The sequence below is a fragment of the Crocuta crocuta genome, unplaced genomic scaffold, assembly GCF_008692635.1.
Source record: "Crocuta crocuta isolate KB4526 unplaced genomic scaffold, BGI_CrCroc_1.0 scaffold491, whole genome shotgun sequence".
NCBI lineage: Eukaryota > Metazoa > Chordata > Mammalia > Carnivora > Hyaenidae > Crocuta > Crocuta crocuta.
In genome coordinates, this window is record NW_027532634.1 from 115,283 (window position 1) to 123,893 (window position 8,611).

At 34.6% G+C, this 8,611-nt stretch overlaps 1 non-coding gene across 1 annotated transcript; it reads right to left on the reverse strand.

The window, feature by feature from the left end:
* Positions 1-2,643: 2,643 nt before the first annotated feature.
* On the reverse strand, positions 2,644-2,750 carry LOC144245252 (U6 spliceosomal RNA). Its single transcript, XR_013339218.1, has one exon. It is a non-coding gene; the product is annotated as a U6 spliceosomal RNA (small nuclear RNA).
* Between the last annotated feature and the right edge of the window lie 5,861 nt (positions 2,751-8,611).

Below are 8,611 nucleotides of genomic sequence, written 5' to 3' on the forward strand. Positions count from 1 at the left end.
CTATGAGAGACTCTTGAATGCTGAGAACAAACTGAGTACTGATGGGTGTGGGGTGAAGGGGGGAGATGGGCATGGAGGAGGGCACTTGTGGGGATGAGCACTGGGTGTTATATGGAAACCAACTTGACAATAAACTATTTGTAAAAAAAAAATTCATCTCCCCTCTTTCTAGGTTAAAACATTCAAAGTGGAAAAATGGCTATATATTTTACTTCTTTATTCTCTTTTTTACCCTCATCTCTTCTAACAAACTACTATGCCAGAAAATATTTATTTTTCTTCTACTTCCATCTTATCGTTATCCCTGTCTTCCTGATTGAGGCTAATGGGAAGGAGTCCATGGTACTTAAAGATGTTTTTTGCTTGTTTGTTTGTTTTTTGTTTGTTTTGGTTTTTTTCTATTTTCCAAAGAGAAAATTGGGTTGTGAATCTTCCAGGCCTAGTTTTTGATATCTCTAAAGAAGAGAAGTATATTTAGAATCCTCTCACGGTTTAATAGCCTGGTTTGCAGGGCTATTGTATTGAGCTTGGTTCTGCTTTGAGGGTCAGAAGCTAATTATTAATTGCCTTTTGGTCTTTGCAACAAATCCGAATCTCCTTCTGCATCCTCTCTCCTATCCCACCCCCCTGCACTGCTCTAGCAGATGATACTTTGCATTAATTAACCTGACCTTCTAAACTCGGAGATGGTAAAAAGTACATTTGTTTCCAACTCTCTTAACTCACCTCTTAAAAAGTAAGTAGACTGTAAGCTCTTTTGTCTTATTTGTGTTCTGCCTGAACCACGGTGTCCATAAACTTCCTATCACAGCTGAAATAATTTGATGCCTGCCTATAAAATATTTTCTGTCTCTCCTGTGACAAGAGAAGGCCTTCCAGCAGAAAGACCTGGATGCTTGAGCTAGGAAGCCAGCGGCTGTACAACATTGCTCATCACAGCTACAAATATAGCTTCTGGGGTGAGTAGAGAAGATATAGATTGGACACTACAGCATTGGCTACCCCATATAATACTTCAATTAATTTGGTCATTTGTTATGAAATAGACAAAGCAGTAGACTATCTAAAAGAGAAAACAACTACAACAACAACAACGAAACAACAAAGAAAACAAAACAGGAGATACTTGGAAACACATAAAGCATTTTGTAGCACAACCAAGTTGAGATTTATGGCAGCTTTATACCTGCTTCTAGTAGGTGCCTTTTTATGAGAATAGTCCTGTTCTACATTGGGGTGTCCATCTCATCATCTTAAACGTGGATGTCTTGCCTCAGTGACCTGCCAAGTGTCCTTGAGGACCATAGCAAGATTTTGTCCTGTCTCTCTAATCTCCCATGGACTACAACGTTGAACCTAAGCCCAGACGTTAATGTCCTGCTTGTCACATGCTCACTCAAAAGTTTTACACTTTGTTGGCTCCTGCGCGATAACCAACCTTAAACAAAATAGAAGGAAAGAGACCCATAACTTTTTTTACTGCCTTGGCTTTAAAATGTTACAGGAGGTAGCCTCTTTCTCTCTCTCTCTTTTATTTTTCTGTACATATATCTAGATACATCTCTATACATATATGTAGTTAACGTGATCACTATTGTTTAAATGAAATGTTCCTCTCCTTTTCCATAATACGGGAAAGTAGAGCAAGTTAATTTCCATTTTATTTTTTTATGCTTTTTAGCAAAAAATATACAATATGAAGGCCTAAGAGATTTATTGGGGGTGGGGGTTAGAAGCAGGATTGGGGAGGGTAAGATAAATATTTTTCAAGTAATAAAATTTCCTAGTGCCATAATCACCCTCCCCAAATCCCTTGTGTGAACCTTTATGTGTGTCTAGAAATATCACACCACTCTAGGGGCGCCTGGGGGCCTCAGTCAGTTGAGTGTCAGACTTCGGCTCAAATCATGATCTCACAGTTCATGGATTCGAGCCCCGTCACTGGCTTTGTGCTGACAGCTCAGATCCTGGAGCCTGCTTTGGATTCTGTGTCTCCCTCTCCTTCTGTCCCTACCCCACTGTTACTCTGTCTCTCTGTCTCTCTCTTTCTCAAAAATAAACATTAAAAAAACTAAAAAGAAAAAAGAAATATCACACCACTCCTATGTGTAAAGTGGAGGGGGTATAGAGCACACTAATGAAGAGAAAGGAATTGAGGACATCTGCACTAACTCTTGGTACACTTGAACATGATAAAATGGGGAATGAGAAAGATTGATGGTCAAGAGATCTAGGTTTCCTTTGCCACTAATTAGCTAGATAAATGTGGGCAGTTTCTCACCACTGCAGGTATCAGTTTCCTCTTTTATTTTTATTTATTTATTTTTTTCCTAGTTTATTGTCAAGTTGGTTTCCATATAACACCCAGTGCTCATTCCAACAAGTGCCTTCCTTCATGCCCATCACCCCCCTTCCCTCTCCCTCCCCAGCCCTCAGTCTGTTCTCAGCATTCAAGAGTCTCTCATGGTGTGCCTTCCTCCATCTCCCCAACTATTGTTTCCCCTTCTCCTCTCCCATGGTCCTCTGTTAAGTTCCTCCTAATCCACCTATACGTGAAAACATATGGTATCTGTCCTTCTCTGCCTGACTTATTTTGCTCAGCATAACACCCTCAAGTTCCCTCCACATTGCTACAAGTAGCCAAAAAATATGGAACGGTTCACAAATTGGCTTGTCATCCTTGCACAGGGGCCATGCTAATCTTCTCTGTATCGTTCCAATTTTAGTATATGTGCTGCCGAATGGAGCACCGGTTTTCTCTTTTATGAAATGAGAGGACTTGTTGGTATTTCCAAGGCCCCTTCCAGTTCTCTATAGCTCTATTCGAGTCAGAAATCTTCACGGACAGTGCCTCATTCCTCCATTTCCTCTCCTTTACCGTCTTCCCACCCCTTTAGAAGGGCTAGTTCATTGGCTGGGATTCCAGTTGTGAATAACAGAATTCCATAAAATAAATTTTTTTCTACAAGAGATTCACTTTATTTCCATTATTATTTTTAAAAAGGCTCAAAGTAAGGAGTTTATTTCCCGCTGTAATAATAAGATCGGAAGTGGGTTGATTAGAGTTTATGCAGCTGCTTAACATATTCATCAAAGATGTGGGCTGATTTTTTTTTCTCTTTCTTCACTCATTATCTTCATTCTAATAGTGGGAAGTGATTCCTATACTTCCATACTTCAAATCTGTATTTCATACAGGAAGAAGGAGGCCGGAGAAATATGAAGCTAGATGTCTGTCTGCTCAGGACACAGAGACTTAAGCTTCCATCTCATTGGCTAGCTTCTGTTGCAGGGACCTTTACACCCTTACAAGCTGTAGGTACACAGGGAATTTAACTATTTCGCTTTCTATCTCTCTAGTAAAGAAGCCAAGGGGGAAAGGGATCAAAAGGGCATTTTGAGTGAACTAGCCCACAGCACCTGCCGAGGTTGGTATTTTGAAAAGACAACATTAACAGCAGGAAATTTTTATCTGTGGGGTAGTAAGAAAAGTTTTTATCTTTTATTCTGATCATGGTCTAATCAGAGAAATTTTTCTAGCAGACAAACATGTTGTAAATGAACACAAATTGTAGATGTTTCATTATTTAAGTGATAAGTTCAAAGTAAAGAGTAATTTTATGTTGCCGTTACAAGTCTCAGGATTGGCTAGGCAAAATCATAATGTTTAAAAGGAATTTCTACAAAGATAACAGTATCTCAGCAGACTGATAAAACTAACCACTTCCAATACTTTTAATAATTATCGGGCACATATAAGTAAAATAAAGGATAAATTACAACTCTTCCTTCATTATTATCAAACTTACTCAGATCTATTTAGAGGTAAAATATAGCATATTATTATAATTATTAGTCAAACTTCATCTGTGAATGATGTGCTCTTTAAGTTATCAAACTGGTTCTTCTATACCAGTTGCACAGTCAGCTCAAAGAGATGTTGGTATTTTCAATTTAAGATAATTTACAAATTTATAGAGTTATGTCTGCAATTTTATATCTAAGTATAGTACTTTTTAGGTAGGTAGAGCAAGATCCTATATTAATGTTAAAACTGTGATATGTAAAAAATATTGGCATGAAAAGGAAAAATGTATTGACATGAAAGAAAAAAAAATATTTGAGTTTCTGTTTATAAGGCAGCTACTTTCTTTGTGTTTTATTTCTTCTGCAGACTTTGGGTCCTCAACAACGAAAGGATGATTTCTGTTCCATATATTCATAAAGTATTTGGACATAGACACTGATTTATTTTTCTCGAGGAAAACTCTATTAGTTAATCTCCTAAATTCTGAGTAGGAAAAAAAGAAGTTGACCTTGACTAATCTGAATATCTCTTCAATAGTAAAGGATACTAGACAGTGAATGGAGATGAAGGAAATAAAAATAATTAAATGTAACTCAGTCAATTGGTTGGCCTCTTAAAAATTATAAATATTTATATAAATAAAAGTAACATATCCTAAGGTGTCCATACAGTCATTTAAAAAAATACCATAAAGACTAAAAATGAAAGTCCCGCAAGCTGTGGTGTTTGCTAAAATGTGGCAACAAGTACAATGACATAATTTCTAAAATAGCTGAAATCAATCAAGGAAGTGAAATGTGAAGTTTGACATTTTTAATAAATTACACTATTTACCTCAATGCAAGTGACATAATTGAGGTAAATTAAATAGAGGAAAAGAACAACTGAGCTGTAGCTAAATTTTATTTTAGTCAGTGTTTAATGTTTTTTTAAAATGTATTCAGAATTTGTTAACTTCTGCAAGGATAGAAGTTGGATTCTTTATATTATAAAGTCTCACTTATTTCAAGGTAAAGAATAAGTGTATTCTTTCATAAATCTATATTCTCATGACAATGACAGAGATTATATACTTTTAAATAAATAACATTGACACTCATGAAAATAAATATGATTATGGACACAGTCATTCTGAGAAAAATTACTGCAGGCTGAAATCCTGAGAGTAGAGTGTATATAACACACTTTCTCCAATGTTAATATTTTCCTGAAATTTCATTCAAGGCATTACTACTAACATTATTTTAGTCAAGGATATTAAAAGATAGAGAGGAAAGCAAAATACATCTGAAAATGTTACTTTCTTCTTTTAACCTCTGTGTATAATTAAAAGAAACCTAAAGCCCAAACAAAGTAAAAATTGTAATAAAAAGAAGACATAGGTTTATTTCTTTTTTCCTTAATGTTCATTTATTTTTGAGAGAGAGACAGAACGTGAGCTGGGGAAGGGCAGAGAGAGAGACACACACAGTATCCAAAGCAGGCTCCAGGTTCTGAGCTGTCGGCACAGAGCCCGAAGTTGGGCTTGAACTTACAGACTATGAGATCATGACCAGAGTCGAAGTCAGATGCCTAACTGACAGAGCCATCTAGGTACCCCTGTTTTAAGAATTATGTAAGGATTTCCTTTTTCTTCTTAGTTTGAGAAGATACTAAAGAACCATGAAGTAGAAAATATAAGACAAAAGGTAATGCAAAGATATTAGCCAAAAGAAAGCACACATTTATAGTATGGAAAATACAAACATAAACAAATAATGTGAAACAATGCTCATTTTCAGTTGTTTTCAAATAAAAGTCAATTAACTTTTTAAATAAAAACATTTAAAAATGATATAACTCTGAATATATTTTGGAAAAAATTCTGAAATATACCTATTATTGGGGTAAATGTCATGAAATAGGCTTTTTCACAGTGATTACATTTATCTAAATGGTTGATAGTCTTTAAAAAAGATTATATAGTGTTATTACTGTCTGATTATAACAATTGGGCACTAACAATGTACCACAGAAAATTTTTACAGAATTCAACAAAGAATTTGTGTTCAATGATGTGAATCAAAACATTCATTCATTCTTTTTTCACATATGGGATAAATATTAATTAAATATCTTGTATGTGCCAGATCCTGTGCTGGGCACTGGGGTTACAATGGCAAACAATAAATGACCCCAGTTTTCTTGTGTTCAGATTCTAGTGAATTCTTAGCGTTTATAAAGGCATTACTTTTGGAGTGTCTGGTTGGACTACTTGTTAGAACATGCAACTCTTGATCTCAGGGTCATGAGTTCAAACTCCACATTGGTTGTGGAGCCTACTTAAAATAAAAATTTTTTTAAAAGTATATATAGATATAAGTGTTACTTCAGATTGTTTGAAAATGCATACAAAAATAAGAACCTGTTTAATATTGTAACACATCCGTAATATGGACTATTCTATTGAACATCACTTTTGAACACTTATCAACAGAACAAATTATACTGTAACTTATTATAAGCTTGATACAGTCCATTTCTATATATTATAAGTGCATTCACGTGTATACACACTAATGTGTATGGCTTATGTATAGATATATAAATATTAATATGACTTCTGTTCGGTGTAATACATCCTAAATAACTGGTGTGAGTCTTGAAATAAAAATTAGTATGTATGAAGATAGGGCTTTTTTTTGCTTTTATGATAATTTGAAAATTATATACATTTTTGTTGCATGGATACGTTGATATCTCATGTATACATATAATATGTAAATTTTATGTTTATTCAAGAAAACTTAAAAACAAATACTCAAAGGCATTGTTTACATAAATTTTGGTACATTTTACATGATAGGAAGACTACAAGTGTAATAAGTGTTTGTCTGTAGATAGACTGTTATTAGAGAATTTATCCCTCTTCCTCTCTCTCTCTCTCTATATATATATATACGTATATATATATGTGTACACATATATATATGTATATATGTGTATATATGTATATATGTGTATATACATACATACACATATGTATATATGTGTATATATGTATATATGTGTACACATATATACATATATACACATATATACATATATATATGTGTACACATATATATATACGTATATATATATGTGTACACATATACATATGTTCTATACAATTACCTTTTAAAAATTATAACTTGGAAAAATCATGTAAAAATTAATAATTTCTTTAGCTTTTCTGTTTTGATTTTTTGGTGCTATCTTTCAATTCAAAATTGGAATTTAGATACAATTTGCAGTAGCTATTATGCTTCTTCCTTCACAAATAGGTTGTCCTGGGTCTCATTCCAGGTATGTGGTCGACTTGTCTGTTGAATTCAGACATGACTATGCAATTTGTTATGGTCCACAGAGTATAAGTAGAATAATGATGTGTAACCTGACACCAAAGGATTCCAATTGTTACATGAGCTGCAAAAATAGTTAAAATAAACAGTAAGACACATGTTTTGTAAGGACTCCCTATATAGAGCAAGACTCCCCTTAAAATACTAAGGAAACTGCTTGTATAATAAGTGTTTGCTTTCTGGTGTTTGCTTGCATTGAATCATTTAATTTTCCCCCATAACAATTGTATAAATCTCTTCTCTTCAGGGCTAAGGATTTATAATCCTGTATTACAAGGATTTTGTGTCTTCAAGAAGCTGAGTGTATGGCACATCCCACTAATTCAGTTTGTCATTTTGCTTCCACTCTGCCTTTCTTTTCATCTCTGCTAAGTTCCAACGTTGATCCCTGTGTTTCAGGTGTCAGTCAATATGAAAAGCAATCCTGGGAGGATCTAGCTTTGAAATTACATAAAGGCTCGTTCTCATCAGGCTTAAGTTGTCCCTGCATCAATGACCTTACAGGCTGTGGCTCACTGTGTGTTATAAACCTTTCCTTCTGCATGTCATTCTCAGTTTAGAGAGGCATCCTGTCAACTCCATGATAGAACAATGCTTTCTGTAACTCTCCTTGGGGGTAATTTATCTTCTAGAATCTCCCTAAGCTTTTAACATTATTTACCTCAAAAATAATTTAAGTGTAGTTCTGAAGATCTTGACATGAGGCCATTGCAAATCAAAGAGAGAAGGCTGAACACATTCCTGTGCTGAGTACACAAAATATCTGTGTAAAGAGAAGTTTTATAATTTAGGGAGTAATAGACCTCCAAAAGGTACATAAGCGTTTAGACACATGCAGCTTTTAATTTTAAAAAAAGTCAAGAACTAATACTTCCTATCCATAAACATATGGGTTTTCCCCTGGATAAAAGCTCCTGTCCTCACTTTCACTTTGCAAAAATTAACTACATGTAAAAGTGTGGCAATCAACCATTAATAATCAATTACAAAGTTCAAAAAAAATTTTGGTTGCCTCTTCCTGTCTATTGTAATATTTTGAGTCAATCTGCTCTTTGTGCATTTCTGATGAGATCGGACACGTTCAGGGTGGTATGGCCATCGACTCTTTGTGCATTTCCTGCTACCACCGTTACCACCAGATTGGCCTTTGCTTCCACAGTGTCCCATTGTCTCGTGGAACTGACTGACATACAGGTTTACCACATTTTTTTTTAGAATACAACTCTTTACTAATTTTTAAGATTGTATAAAAGTGAGTATATTTGTCCCAGGAAATAGAATTTGTGGATGGAGATTTTGAGGTTCTAAGCACGCAGATGAGAAAGATATTTCTGACATTATGTTGAATCTTAGAGTGCTAATTAGTTACTAATAGTTATTAACAATAATTACTAATAGAATAGCTGATAATAGAATACCA